This window comes from Pipistrellus hanaki (genome assembly GCF_964339955.1).
Source record: "Pipistrellus hanaki genome assembly, chromosome: 8".
In the NCBI taxonomy this organism is placed as follows: domain Eukaryota; kingdom Metazoa; phylum Chordata; class Mammalia; order Chiroptera; family Vespertilionidae; genus Pipistrellus; species Pipistrellus hanaki.
The window spans coordinates 54,892,960-54,908,971 of NC_140510.1; the positions used below are offsets into that span (position 1 = coordinate 54,892,960).

The window sequence follows — 16,012 nt, forward strand, 5'->3', positions numbered from 1 at the left end:
ATTGAGAAGAATAGCCATTTTTATAATTTTGAGTCTTTCCATCCATGGAAATGGTATTCATTTAATCCAAGATGCCACTGAGTAAAAGACTCACAGTTATTGTGTGTGCTATGAAGAAAGAAAAAAGTCTAATTGACCCATGGTTTATGACACAAAGCTTAAGGCACTGTAAATTTTAAGATATATCTGATTTCTGAGAGGTTACCGGTAAAACTAAGGGGGAAAAGAAGGGCATGTTTCTGAATAGATGAAATTTGGTGTACTAGTATGTTTCCAGTTATTTGGGTCCTTTTAAAATAGCTTTCAATAAAGCTTCATAATTGTCTCCATAAATATAAAACATTTGTAAGATCTATCCCCAAGCATCATGAGGTGTTTGCGTCATAAATGGTATCTTGACAATTCTGTTTCTGTGTATAGAAATGTAGTAAACTTTGATATGTGAATGTTAAACCCATTGATCTTACTGAGCTCTCTTGTTAGTTCCAATAGTTTCCATAAAAATGTTTGTGAAGTTATCTTTTTGTAATTGGTTTCTAATGAAACCATGTTTTAGTTAAATAAGTTTTGCATGGCCTTGATTTTTTGGAATGTGTTGAGAGTTGCTTGTTGGTCTAGCATGTGGCCATGGCCACTATTCTATATATGCCTGATAAGAATCATTGCTAATTTGTAAGTACAGAATTCTTTCAACATGTAAACATTAGTATAAAGGTGTTGATTTTACTATTCAAATCTTGTACATAGTTGTAGAAAGACTAGTGTTCTCTACTATTTTGGGTTTATAAATTTCTCTTGGGAACTTTAAACATTTTGCTTTGTATTATTTTGAGGCTAAATGACTAGATGATAAGTTGAAACTGATACATCTCCTGGGAGAATTGTCCCTCTTGCCTTTGTGTAGTGGCCACTTTGTCTCAACGTGTTCTTTCCTTGGAGCCAGTTTTGACTGATACTAAAGTAACTGGGACTCCTTTTGCTTAGTGTTGGCATAGAACATCATGTTTTGAATCTACAGGCTATCAGCTTCTTAGTATTCTCATGTTTAGGGCTATCACTTATAAACAGTAAGAAGATGGTGTGTATTTTTAGACCAAATCTGATGGTCTGTCTTTAACTGAAAAATTTAGTCTGTTTACGTTCATTGTGATAACTGATCTACTTGGACTCGGTGCTTAGGGCTCTTCTGGGTTTTCTGCTAACCCTGCTCCTTCCATGCTTTTTTCCCCCTTACATAACTTCTGGACTGTGAGATTTCATCTCCCCCTTTTCTTGACAGCCCCCCCTTTCAAAGCTGAACATTCTATTTCAAGTCTTTTAGTGTTTTCTTTAAAATTTGTAACAAGAATTTTGCTTAACCAAATCTAGAGTTACACTTCCCAGACAATACAAGGATCTTAAAATGCTTAAACTCCAATGTCTCTAATCATTGTATTTTATATTCTTGTTTGCAATAGCTTAGTGGTCGGCAAACTCATTAGTCAACAGAGCCAAATATCAACAGTACAATGATTGAAGTTTCTTTTGAGAGCTAAATTTTTTAAACTTAAGCTTCTTCTATTGCCACTTCTTCAAAATAGACTTACCCAGGCCATGGTATTTTGTGGAAGAGCCACACTCAAGGGGCCAAAGAGCCGCATGTGGCTCGCAAGCTGAAGTTTGCGAAGTTTGCCAACCACGGCAATAGCTCATGCCTGGTTACATTACTCACACATTTACAGTTTCTCTGATCACTTTTTCTTGCAGCTGACAGGATTCCCTGTCTGAACGGCCAGAAACCACATCCTCAGGTCTCTCAGGGTTAAGGGGAGGCCAACGTGCAGGTGAGGGAGAGCTTGGACTAGGTTGCGGATGCGGGGGCGTCTTCATGCATTCAGGTGATGTATCTGCAGGTGTGTGACGCGGCGAGGTGGGAAAGAAGGGGACAAGCCAGGGCTGAGGCTCTGTTCTGAGGTGGAACCCGGAGGAGGAATTCTGAAGTCAAGACAGTTACAGGACATGTGTATGGAGTGGATGGGGGGAGGGTACACAGAGCATGTATGATTGAACTGTTTGTCAGCTTGGCTTGCTCTTTTTAAGGATTCAGACATATATGTGTGAGCCTCCATTGGCACTCCAGGCCAGGGCTGTTCTGGAGCTTCCCTCTGGTCCTCTACATTGCTCGGGGAACAACACTGGCAAGTGAAAACACAGCACACAAGAGAGTATCACCCTCTTTGGAAGCTTTTGATTGGATCCATCCAGATCAGTTCCATCTAAGCAATGGAACCCAACAAGCCAGGTGAGTTTCCCTGCCAGCTATCCTGTGGGTGGTAGCTCCAGTCACCTGGCTGGGCATCCTCATCTGCAGTGGGTTTGGGGAGAGAGCTGTGGGGGCCAAGTCTTGGGGCTGGAAGATGAGCCTTAACTCCACCTTCTCTGCTATACGATCCCTCTCTGTTGGTGATCCAACCCCAAAGATCCTACAGCTTCTCTCAGCTACTCATCCTACTGGGTCCTCAGGGAACCTCATCTCTTTTTGGAGAATTAAAAAAAATAAAAATACAAAAGTAACACATGTTCACTGGAGGATGTAGAAGACTGGGATGAGCAAAAGAGAACATTAACCTGCCATCTCCCACAGATTCCGAAGAAAGCATTGGAATATTCTGATGGACATCTTTCAGTGTTTTCTCTGTCTATAAATGTTTCCATTGATAAAAAAAAAAAAAACCTGCACTATACTGTAATGATGTTTTATAGTTTTCCTTTTCACAAAAACTATATCGTGAATTTCTTTCTGTGATAGTAAACCCCATATTTTTGGAAACCTGAAGATAGATCTCCATAAGCCTATATTTACATATGTTCCAATCATTGTTGCTGTAAATCAGTGTTTCCCAAACTTCTCTCATGATGAGAATCACCTGGTGGAGTTGTTAAACTACAGATTCCTGAATCCCAACTAAGAGGTGCTAAACTAGCATTTTGGGGAGCATATACAATAGGTAAAAGTATACAATTTTACCTATATGCTCCCCAAAATAAAAGTATACAATTTTACCTATATGCTCCCCAAAATTCTAGTTTAGCACCTCTTAGTTGGGATTCAGGAATCTGTAGTTTAACAACTCCACCAGGTGATTCTCATCATGAGAGAAGTTTGGGAAACACTGCTGTAAATCTTTTAGCTAAATCTTTATCACCATCCTTATGTATTTCATTAGGCTAAAGCTCTAGAGGTGAAATCACTGATGAAAGAATATGCAAAAGTTTAAGATTTTGTGTCTTGATTAGCTCACAGTTTCTACCAGTTGACGCTCACTGTTCATGTGTAATTGTGTTTATTCTCATTGGTTTGTATCAAATGCATAAAGCATTGTGTTTCTCTTGTTATTAGGGAGTGGCACGTTTTGTCATGTCTATTGGGAATTTCTTCTTTTGTGTCTACTGTTCATGTCTCTGCCTGTCTCATTTCTGGAATGTTCATCTTCAGTCTCAGCCTTGAAAGCCCTTTTACCTGTGACGTTTGATTAAGCCTCTTTGAATTAGGTTGCAAGCTATTTCCCCAGTCCTTTGTCTTTTAAACTTAAAAATTGTGTTTTGAACCAAGAGGTTCCACCCCTCTCCCCAAATTGGGACCTCCAATCTTTCGAGTAAAACATCCTTGTGAAAGGCACAGCTCTTGAATTCAATTAGTTTTTTGCTTGCTTGTTTTTATTTATTTATTTATTTATTTATTTATTTATTTATTTATTTTATTTCAGAGAGGAAGGGAGAGGAAGAGAGAGAAACATCAATGATGACAGGGAACCACCGATTGGCTGCCTCCTGCATACCCCACACTGGGGTCTGAGCCTGCAACCCAGGCATGTGCCCTTGACTGGAATGGAACCTGGGACTCTTCAGTCCACAAGCCAACGCTCTATCCACTGAGCCAAACCAGCCAGGGTGAATTCAATAAGTTCTGATAAGTCTTTAGCCCTGTGAGATCTCAACCCCCAATCAAGACGTATAGCATCTCCATCTCCTCAAAAAGTTCTTTTATGCTTGTTTCCCAATCAATTCTCTGCTTGCCTCACCCTTGCAGAGAACCAGACTTCTGGTTTCTGTCCCCATTGATTCTTTAGGTGGGTTCCTGAATGTCACAGTAAGTCATGTAGTATATACTCATTCGCGTTGAATTTTTATGATGTTCTCGACATTCACAATTTGCATCAGTAGTACATTCTTTTTTTGTTGTTAATCCTTACCCAAGGATATATTTTTTCCCATTGATTTTTAGAGAGAGTGGAAGAATGGAGGGAGGGAGGGGGGAGAGGGAGAGAGAAAAAGATTGATGTGAGACTTATGGATTGATTGTATGCGGTATTTACCTTGATGGGGGCTGGGGATAAAGTTCATCTGGCATGTCTCTCCCATTTTGTACTTGTACAATTAATCTTACTGGACTTATATGCACTTCCTTCTGATCATTGCACAATCTCAATACTTTGTGAAATAACACTGCACCTTAATTTTTATCATCTAAACGTTACTCAGCCACTGATCCTTTTTACCATATGCGAACTTTTGGTTGTGTACTGCTTGCATCATTGCCCAGTGGTAATGGTGGAATTTTCTTCAGCTGTATCTTTTAATGTTCTGCAATTTACCATTCATTTGCTTCAAAGTTATCTTGGGATAGGCATTTCTACTTAGACTGCCCAAGGTTATCTAGTCGTTACTTTTTATTTCAAGATACTTAAAAGTATTGTAAAATTGTGCATTTTCATTTTGAAAATTGTATTTTCATCTACATAGCTACATTTGCCAAGAATCACTGGTCAATAACGATATTAAAACCAATCTCTGTTGATTTCTAAAAGGATAGACCTAAAAAATGAGCAACTACGAATCTCTGACTTCTTTCAGGCCAAGTTTGTCACAGATGCTCCATCAGGTTTGCCTTGAGGACTATTCTGAGATCGGTAATTAAACTGACCTGCTTTCTGAATTTATTTTGTTCTGCAGAGTTTAACAAAATTCAACTTCAACATTATAAGACAATAGAAGAACATAATACCACAAAGGATTGATTTTGATTAAGTCTGAAATGCTGCTTTTCTCTCCTAAAAAGCATCTGGGCCATAAGTCTTGGAAAAGCTCAAGGGTAAGTTCAGGAGTGATCAAGGCTTATCAATGGCTTTTTTCTGGATAGACCAGTGAGAACTGATGGTGTCAACACTTGGGCAGCTCAGGCCTCTCCTCTCCCTCCTGTAACCCAGCAGGTAATTTCAGATAACCTAGTCACCTCTGGTAATTTCTCCATTGACTTCTTTCTTAAGAAAATATTAAAAAAAATTATCCTCATTGTGTAAAGTATTATAGCTGCCTCCCTTTCCCCCTCATTGACGCCATCCACTCCCCTACACTATCTACCTCACTATTGTCTGTGTCCAAGTTTTTTTTTTGGTTAATCTCTCTCTCCATCCCCCTTCCCTCTGAGATTGGTCAGTTTGTTCCATGTTACTGGATCTATTTTGTTCATCAGTTTATTTTATTCATTATATTCCGCATTTTTCTCTGACTGGCTTTCTAGGAATATATCCTAAGAATACCAAAACACCAATCAGAAAAATTATATGCATCTCTATGTTCATAGCAGTGCTACTTACAATAGCTAAGATGTGGAAACAGCCCAAGTGCCCATAAGTAGATGAGTGGATAAAAAGATGTGGTACATTTACAGAATGGAATACGTACTATGCAGCTGTAAAAAAGAAGGATCTCTTACCCTTTGAGATAGTATGGAGAGACCTGGAGAGTACTATGTTAAGGGAAATAAGCCAGAGAATGACTTCTCTTCTTTTATGATTAAGTTCTCGAGATCAGTATTATTTCTGTTCCATCCATCTGCATGTATATATTCCTGTGCGGTTCAGTAGAATGCTCTCTGGGTTCGTGTTACCAGAGTCTGACAAGTAAGAATATATTGACACTTGAGAAAAAAAAAAAAAATCCTTGAATGCAGTTTTTAAATGATCTACCTAAATTCTGTTTTCTAGGAAAAAGGTTGCTTTAATTGAGCACCAACATATTTAACAGAATATGGTCATTAAGATCAAGGTTTTTTTTTTTTTGTCACTATTTTTTGTTGTAAAACATCCTGAGAGATTTCACAGTATCCTGAAGGTATAGGTTTTTTGGAAGCAAATCAACTCTTATAATTTAGAATATTGATTCCACACAGCACTCTGATTAAAGGAAGCTTTTTATAAACAATCATAAAATGCTGCAATTTGAATACCAATGTTTTGGTGTTTTAGTCTATCAAGACTCCCTCTAAGAACTCCCAACAGTGCTAGTGCCACGTAGGTCGGAACACTCATGGAAGGCTGACCAGCAAAACTGTTTCTGGAGTTCAGTGGGGAACCACAGCCCTGCAGCTCCCTGCATTGGCTCACATGGTCACCTGAACACGTGGGATTCTGAAACACTCGGTGCACCTAGCTGAAAAGCTGTCACACTCCCTAGAAAGGAAATGGTCAAGGGGCTGGCGTCGGAGACCTTGCCCAAGTTGCTGCGAGGGCAGACTATGTGCCTCACTGAGCCCCCGGGACCTCCGAAGGGCCTTAGCCCGACAAAGCACAAACCAACCAGCGGCCTTAACATGCTGAGCACTGGGGCAAGCGAGCCGGTCGTGACCCCCCCAGCAGCAGGGGTTAGGCTGTGGTTACCGGGAGAGCCCACCGTCCCGCCACTCAGACCCTGGACGCAGGACCGCAGCACCCAAATTGGCACCTAACTCAGCCCGGCTACCTCGCGTTGGCGCAGGCGCCGTGGGCCGGCTCCACGCCCGCCTGGAAGGCCCACCGCCAGCGTTCCCGCCGCGGGGCAGGGCGGGGCCCTCCACGCCTGCGCACTACCCCTTCGCACAGCCCCAGCGAATCTGGGCGCACGCAGCAACACGTGACCGCTGCCAGTGTCCAAGATGGAGGCTATGGCCAGGCCCCGCAGGCACCCCGCTTCAGTCCCAGCCCCGGCATGCGCCCGCTAAGCGCGCAGGCACGCGCTCTTGACCGCTGGGCCAGCACGGGGCTGCCAAGCCGGGCAGACCAAGGCAAGGACCCGAGTTTTCAGTCGCTTCCCGCGCCGTGCACCTTCCCAACGGCGAAGCACCCAGGGGCTGGAGCCCGTAGCGTCCTTTGGTCGCCCCGCCCCCTGAGATTGGCAGCTTCGGCAGCCAACGGGGTTCAGGACGTGTGCGGGAAGGCGGGCAGGGGTGGAGCCTCTCTGCTGTTCGTAGGGCGTCTGGCCGGGCCGTAGGCCTCTGCCGGACGAGGGGCGGGAACAGACGGGGCTGTACTTCGGCTGCCAGCGGACCAATGAAAGGACAGCCGGGAGCTTGGGAAGGGCGGGGCTGAACCGTAATTGACGAGCTCTTCATTAGAAACCAGGCAGGAGGGAGGAGCCCGGGAGGGAGGCGATGCAAAGATGCCGCAGCCAATGGCTGCAGAACTTTCGGCTGGGGGGCAGGGCCTTGGCGGCTGACGGGCGTCAGAGCTAACCTATCAGCGCCTGGCTCTGTGCTGGAGGGGGGAGCAGCATCATGGTTCAACGTGGGTCAATTTTTTGTGAATGAGGAGGGGAGGTTGTGGGGCCGCCGCCGCGGTGCACTGTCCCCGCCGCCGCCCGCGCTCGAGCCCGCGCGCCCGCCCGCCGCCCGTCCGCCCGCGCCGCCGCCTCAGCCGCCTGGGCCCGGCGCGCCGTGGCCGCGTCCGTGCTGTCGCCGCCGCCCGAGCGCCTGCCCGCCTGCCCGCCGCCAGTGGTGGTGGTGGCGGTGCAGGCTGAGGAGATGCGGCTCGGAGCGCCCGCCGCCGCCGCCGCCGCCGCCGTCTCCCTGCCTGCCGCCGCGGTAAGCGCAGCCCGGTCCGGCCTGGCCCGCGGGCCATTGTCCGCCGCCGTCAGCAGGCCGCTGGCCTCCACGCCCTCGGCCCGCCGCCCTGTCCGGCAGGTGGACGTCGGTCCGCGCCCCCGGCCCAGCCCGGCCCGGACCCGGGCACCCAGGCCGCGCGCGCCGCCTAGCTCGAGGGTTCCCGGGCGAGAGCGGCAGCCGGTCGGGACCTTCCTTGCAGCCGAAGCAAAACGACGGCCCTCCGCCGGGGCCGGGAGCGGCCAGGACGGCCGCTCGCCTCCGGGGTCGCGCGGCGCCTCTATCGCTCGGGCCAGGCCGAGTCCCCAGCAGGTGGGCCGGGGGCTCCTGGAGCCCGGCGGGCGCCTTTTATGTAACTTTGTCAGGGCTGTGAGTTTGCAGAAAACCGTCCCTCCCGGGGCTCGCGGCGTGGGGTGCGCCGTCGCTCCTTGTGGGTGCGCCCCGGCCCGCGACGGGGTTACGGGTGCTGCCCACGACCCTGCCTGGGTGCCCGCAGGGTTTCCACAGGCCGAGGTGTGGCTGGTCCTGCCCCGAGGATGTGAGCCGCGTCTCCCGGCGTTGTAAAACACACCATGGCATTATAAGCAAATTATCTCGTATTTACATTTATCGTTGAATTATTTGACACTGTTACAGCGGGAGACCGTGCGGATCTGTTGGAAAGGCCGGGGGTGGAACCCAGTGTACTCATTTAGTGCACATCAGAAATTTGTAATAACTCGCAGCAGCTGATATAAGTGTTTTTTTTTTATTGCATGCTGTAAATTGACCTGCTGTGACACAATTTTCAAATAAAGCGTTGCAGAAATTAAACTTAAGTTATTTTAAAACTAATGACTTTCTTAACTAAATCCTAATTGCATGACTGTAGAGACCTACCTAATTGCTTGCTGAGAGCAGCGCTGCTGCCTTGCCCTAGCCGAGGGAGGAAAGGGCCTGGTAGTTACTTCGCTTCCTCTTTTCTCCACTCGGGCTTTTCTGTTTATTCCCACAAACCACCTAAGCATGGAAGGCCTGGGAGTAAACATGCAAACATCCCTCGCCCAGAGCCCGCCCAGCAAGACTGGGGGAGTGCCAGTGGGTCTGTACCTTGGCCTGGTTTCACTTTTTCTTTTGTAGCATGGTCACGGTTACCTGGAGTTTTAATTGCTTCTGATAATTATGTGCATTTTGTGAGGTGCGGTGCTATGATCGTGGTGGTTTCACGGTACAGCCAGGAAAGGTGGTGATGGAGACGGGAGAGGGAGAGACATTGAATTAAGAAAACTCAGCTGCTTGTACACAAATATACACTACAGCATTTACAAAGCAACAAAAGTTATTGCAGAATTTTGCAGTAACTATGGCAACACAATTACTCTATTATCATTGGAAATGCAAAATGCCACCCTGCTAGAAGTTCCTTCAGAATGGAGTTTTGGATATTGAAAATATGTAGATTTGATTTTTTTTTTTTTTTTTTTTTTTCGGGTAGCTCCTGAGAATCCTAAAATCTGTGTTCAATTACCTATTTTTAAGACTGACCAAGCTTTCCCAGATAGTCTACTCACTTGGGTCTGTGGCATCTTGCCCTAGAACTCACATTTGTGTGGGAGGAAAGTGTTTTCCTGCTTTAAAAACACACACACCCTGACACATTGTAAGACTTCCACAGTGATCTGGGCTTTTATTTTAAACATCAAATGCCTTCCTAAAAGGAACAACGATCAGTCAGAAAATAAGCAGGGTTTCCACAGCAGGCAGATGTAACACTGCCCTCTTTAGGGTTCTTTCTCCTGCCAGGGGTGCAGGCACCATGAGTGCCAGGGGTTGGGGGTGGGGTGGATGACTTGAGGATGGCTTGTGGGACTAGAAGGCCTAGGGACCAAGGACAGATGTGGCCTGAGCCAGAGAGAATGTTCAGTGGTCGCAGCTTCTCAGCCGTGCAAAGTAAAAATCTCCAAATGCCATGCTCTCCGAGGCCTTGGGGGCTGTTATTGTAGTGGGATCAGTGGAACATGGCATCCTGGCAATGTGCAGCTGGAGTGCGGGTCTTGATTTTCGGTGGTTGGAACCTGCTTTGTGAGGATAGGATGCCCCTCATTATGTTTACCAGGAAGACTCTAGTTCTGGAAGTTTCCACACATTGTGGGGTTGTGCAGTTTAATTTTGTTATAATCCTTTCCTTTTAACCACTGCATATTTATGCCCAGTAATCGACTTCCATTTTCCAGCTTCATTGTGAGGTTTCAATGCAGCATGAACGGCTTTGAATTCTCATCCTTTGATGTTGGGGGTGGCACCAGAGGAAAGGGGACTTTGTGCCGTCTTAATTGCCGGAGCAGAAGAAACATTTCATCACTCCTGTAGAATGCGTCCATACCGTTCTCTATTGAAAACGGCTGGGCTTTCATGGCTCAGAAGCTGCCATGAGTAATAGATTAATACCTGATGTAGGGAGTGAGCCAGACACAGGGAAGGGGGGACAACTGCTGGTGCTCGGCTGCCTCAGGCGACAGGCGGTGCTGGGCTTCCTGTCCCTGGACCAGAATCAATGACTGGAGAAAAGGGTACCTGGTTTTGGTGGGAGCTGTGGATTTGGAACTTGGTTCTTCAGCCTGTGAAGCTGGGCCCCAGTCCTTGCTGTTCTAGTCAGAGGGCAAGTCCCTGCCCCATTGGTTGCTGCCCCACCTTGATCCTGGGGTGGGTGTCAGGGATCAAGTTTGGAAGGGGTTTTTGTTTCAATCTCAGATGGTCAGCATATGCTGTGAGCTGCATGGGCTCAGCGCTTTTGGCCTTGACTTTAGAGAAAGGTACAGTGTCTGCTGGTTCAAGTCAGAAGAGGGGCCCCCTGTCAAAAGTGATGCCGCATTTTAGCATTATTAAGTATGTTTATAGAGTGATTCTTTTAGGGAAAATGGTCACTGAAGTAAGAATTGTGAGTTCTTTTTGTAAGGTCATGTTTATCATCTCTTGGGCTTATGTGAAGAGAAGGGCTAGGTGGGGGTTGTATGGGGTGCAGCGTGGGCTGTGGCATCTGCAGCTGCTCAGGGTCTCTCTGCTGCCTGCCTTTTCTGACATGCCTCTTCCTTACTTTCTGAAAGGAAGGTCCAGGGCCCTACATAGGTTTTCTCCACTGTCTCCTCTCATAGAACCACGGGGACAGATCAGCATCTGTATCAGCCCATGCAGAAGCCAGAATGTCCCTCTTGGGAGGCGAGTGTTACCCTTACATAGCCAGAGGATAGCATTTAATGAGCACTTACATAGAGGCTCCCTTTCTCTCCCCACAGCCTGAGGTGGCTCTTATTCTGTACTCAGTTTGCAGAGGAGAGAGCTGAGATAGAGGTGAAAGCACAACTGGCACCCAAATGCTAGTCCCCTCTTCCTGCCTCTGCTTCCAGACCAGTGGTGGTCTTAAAGTTGAAGTTCATTGTCGGTGAGCCCTTTGGGAGAGCACAGCCTCTTTGAGAATATGACAGTTTGGGATACTTTCTGGGTTCAGTGTTGTGGGCACTGCTGTTGGAGCTGTCCTAGTTGACAGAGTTGCAGTAGCCTCTGGGAAGTAGCTCTGTTTTTCTTAGAATGTTTCCTACTCCTCCAGTGCACATAGAATTGGGAGGGATCTTAACAGTTCTGTCAGCTGGCAGTGGTGGTTGCATGGAGTGCTTGGATGTCTCCTGAGGCTGCCTGGGGGCAGGTGAGAGTGGTGGAGGACACCTCCTGCTCCACAACCATTTCAGCCAGAGCAGGGTGGCCCTCAGTGTTTTGTCTGGAAGATTACCTAGGAAGGATGCTCTCCAAGGACCTAAAACTTTGAAAAACCACTGATTTAATCTGTTATTATAATTCCAAGCCAGACCCCTTAAAAAATATTGACAGATTTAACAACATAAGAATTAAAGAAAACTCTCTTTGACAAAATATTCTGTGAGTTTAAGAGACAATGTGAGAAAATAATATACAAAAAAATGTACCTATATGAGCTTAATTGTCAATATGCAAAGAGCTTTTAAAAAAACAATAAAAAAAGGATCAGCATCCCTATTGCAAGATGAGCAAAGCATGTAAATATGCAGATCAAGTGGCTACTGTAAAAAACTCAAGCTTTACTAATAAAGAAATTTAGCTAAAAGGAGATCCCCTTTATGCTCATCATATTAGCAAGGGTAAGTTTGACAACACCCATTGGTGGTAGTATTGATAATTTCTATCTTCTGTGGTTTTTGAGAAATTAAAGTAAGTTAATATATGGAAAGTGCTTAGAATAGGGCCTGGCACATAGTAAACAAAATATGAGTGTTGGCTATTATGGTTTTTTTGCTCTCCGTAGAGCAAAATGTTATAATTAATTGTTCTCCAGAAAAGTTTTGTGTGTCAAAATTTTAAGTGGTCAGTCCCCTTTCCCCAGCAGTTCTATTAACTAGAATATTTATTCTTAGGAAATAATATAATGAACATAAGGCCATCTAGATGTGCACAGGATGTTTTGTTATGTTATTTATAAAGGTGACACTTATTAAATACATTTTGGTATTTTGGCCTGTGGAGTGTGTGTGTACAGGGTCCTGGCTGGCAGAAGTGCAGTGTGTTAGGAAAGCAGGTCCTGAACAATACCCAGGTTTTTTTTTTTTTTTTTTTGTTTTTTTTTTAAACTATTTGGGCCTAAAGTGATAATGTGGTCCTCTGGGGTTTTAGGAAAATGAAATGTGAGGGACTTTGATTGTCTTTTTATATGTAATCTATAATAATAAAAGCATACTAGTATGCTGATTAGACCAGACAACCTTCTGGACAAAGCCAGTGCTGCAAGGGAGGCCTGCTGCAGCTGGAGGAAAGCCCAGGTCTTGGGTGCCAGAGGGAAGCTGGTGCTGGTGGCCAGGGGAAGAAAGGCCTGCTCTTGCACAAATTTCGTGCATTGGACCTCTAGTTCTATATAATAAAAGGCTAATATGCAAATCAACGGCTGAATGACAGGTTGCTATGATGTGCACTGACCACCAGGGGGCAGATGCTCAATGCAGGAGCTGCCCCCTGGTGGTCAGTATGCTCTCACTGGGGGAGCACCGCTCAGCCTGAAGCCAGTTTCACGGCTTCTGGAGAGGGCATGGGCTGGGCTAAGGGCCTCCCTCTACCCTCCTAGTGTACATATTTTGTGCACTGGGCCTCTAGTGGTATTTATTATGTAACTTTTTGCTCTAAGCATGGAATACTTTTAAAAAGAAAGTTGATTTTTCATTGGGGGGAAATACTCTTCAATTACATTATTTATTAGGGAGAGAAAGACCAAATCCTTGGGAAGTTGATAAATATGCTTAGCATTAGAAGAATTTAGGGGATTTGTTTCTCTGACTTGCTTGTGAGCTCTCTGAGCAGAGAGCTGGCCTCCTGGGTCTGGGTGTGTCTGATGCAGTTCGTCTATGCTGCAAATGGTATTCTCAGTGGTCTCAACCCAAAGCAGGTTTGTACTCTGCATTGCCTTTCTCAGATCCTGCCATGTCTTCCTGTTGTTCTTAGTACCTGGAAAGCCTGCCTGATGCTGGCCTTTATTTTACCAGCCTCTTTCTGATAGCACTTGTCTGTTAACTGAGCTTTGGTCCCTCCCTGCTTGCTTCCTTGCTGTCAATAAGCCCCTTTAACCTCAGGGCCTTTGCACACATTGTTTCATTTCTTGGAACCACCTCTCTTCATCTCTCTTTCCCTCAGCCCCTCAATCCATACATGTCCTTTGACCCTTGCTACATATAAGCCTACATTTTTTCTGCTCCTTCCTGATAGGATCCAGTTGTATGATTTCAATGGCTTGTCATGATGATAGTAGTTCACTGGCACCACTAACATCATGAGGAGTTTGGGGCTCAATGGGGTTGAGGGCCTCATGCCTACTCTGTCTCCAAGGCCTGGCTGTAGGTGTTCCAGGAATGAATGACTGAGTCGCTGAGGGAAGGGCACAGTGTAGGCCCTGGTGGAGAGCCTGGTCCGGGCCTCACGGCACCTGTGTGCTTCCTGTGCTCTGGAATTGCCTGTTTCCTTCCTGCCACCATCTGGGAACTTCTTAGATCTGATTTTGGAGATTACATGCTTTTAAGGAGATGCCATAAATAAAAGTGATGTGGATTCTGTGATCCAGTGAGGAATGATCAGAAGAAGGGCCTCAAGTGGCAAAAGGGCCATTGTGCACACAGGCAAGGTGGGTGCACATGGCTTGTCCTCGGCCTGGGCTTCAGTGTTCAAGGTGGCCAGCTGCTGCTTTTGTTAATGGCATTTCCCTTTTTGTTTCATATTGGAGTTAATGACATTGTTTAGTCATTTCTTATTTAACCTCATATTTTTAATATGATACTTTAATATAGTTGTGTATGTAAACATTTTGGAGTCTGCTCTGTTTAAAAAAGTGAGTGTTAGGCTGTGTGAGTTTACTATTATTTATGAAGTATTTCGTCGGTGTGAGTCAAGTGCTTTTGTTGGATTGATGTTTGTACTTGAAACAATAAACCGGTTCTTAGGGCCTGAAAGCCCAAGCCCGCCCTCCACGTAGAAGAGTTCGGCAGTGATGGAATTACGTCCTCGCTGGGAGCATGTCATCTGCCTTCTGCGGCGCTCTTTGGTAGAGTGGTCTTTTTCAGACTTCACAGAGAAGTTTTGTGATCCCCTATGGCCTCTCTTTGGTGGCGGAGTGGTGCTGGTGATGTTTGGGAGTGTTTCCTGCAGTTTTTAATTGGTCAGTTAATATTTTGCAAACCTTAAGCCTGTACCCAACCCCAAGTACAAGGGGAGGGGACAGAGAGGGGATGGAGTTGAGCAAATAAATGCTCCTTGCCTGGAGGGACTCGGTGGCAGATGCAGTGGCAGGTCCTGTGACCCGTCTCCATCAGGAAGACGCCTGTGCCCACAAGGAGTGTAGTTGTTGGTGGTTCTGAGAGTGGGGGAGAGGAAACACCTACAGGTGCACCAGGCTGGGGAGGCTGATGCGGGGGGTCTGGAGGCCACAGTGGTAGAGGAGCAGGGCCCACATGGAGGGAGGCAGAAGCAGGGCTGGAAATGGGTGCTGTCCTCTTTAGCCAGAGCAGAGCTGTGGGCCTGTGCAGAGTGGAAAGGCCATCAGGATCAGGTGGTCTGAGGACTGAGGAAGGATGAGCTGAACAGCCTGTCCGACTGGCTAGTTGGGCTGGTCTTTGTGAACGACTCCCTGATGCTTTCTTGCACACGGTTTGCTTGCATTTCATTGATGTTTTTGAACTTCAGTTCCTTCTGTTTTTTGCCAAGTGCCATGTACCTGACCTCTTTGCATCTAACCTGGCTGAGGGAACAGGGTGAGGGACACCGTTGTGCACAGCCCCAGCCAGAAGCCTCCCCTGCCCCATGGCCTGGGACATGTGCTTGGACTGAGCCCTTTCAGGGAGGACCTCACACTGGGGGTGGGTGGGGTCATGTCCTGTAGGTTGGTGACTGATTCTTTTCTCCTTCCCTCAGCCAGTGTTCCTGAGAGCCCTCTTCCAGGTCTGGGGCTCTTTGGAGTAGCTGTCAGGACCTGAGCTTCATGGGAGTCATTCTAGAGAACATTCTAGAAGGAACCTGAGCCAACATTTAATCCAGGTGTTGGTTTTGTACATCTGGAGTCAAAAGCTGATTCTGAGCCCCACTTGGCCCTCAGCAGGGGCTTTCCTGGCAGAATGCAGGACTCTAACAGACATACAGGTCATGAGATAGACACTGAGCAAGTCAGAGGAGGCCACAGGTTCTTTGAGGACTGATATTTGAGCCCTACTAGGGCGAAAGGTTTAGAGTTCTGATTAGCCTGGCCCCCACCCCACTTTTGGGGTTGTGGGCACCCATGGGGAGGTACAGTCATGTATCATGGCCTGGGCCACCAGTGCAGGGCATGGGGCTAATTAGTGAGTGCTAAGAGTAGAACCACTCGGGCTGGGGGGCTCTCTGCCCTGTGGGCCTTCAAAGAATCTTCCTGGCCCATACTTCCTCGGTGGGCACTACTGTGGATTACAACCCTCTCTGCTATAAAATGTATGTATGATTTTGCACTGAAAAGGTCATAATAGGTGGTTTCAGTTCCTGTTCTTTGCAAAACCTTTCTTTGCCAGCTTAAGGGCTGGGTTGTAATTCCTTTCTGGCCTCCAGGTC

The 16,012-nt window shown here is 46.5% G+C and overlaps 1 protein-coding gene across 1 annotated transcript in view; it reads left to right on the forward strand.

Annotated features, from left to right (window-relative positions):
* Nucleotides 1-7,740: 7,740 nt before the first annotated feature.
* The window catches only part of HDAC4 (histone deacetylase 4), a 227,139-nt gene continuing 218,867 nt past the window's right edge, over nt 7,741-16,012 (forward strand). The window contains exon 1 of the mRNA XM_084892691.1: nt 7,741-7,876. The gene's annotated coding sequence lies outside the window, so the exon portion shown is untranslated. The remainder of the gene's footprint in view (nt 7,877-16,012) is intronic.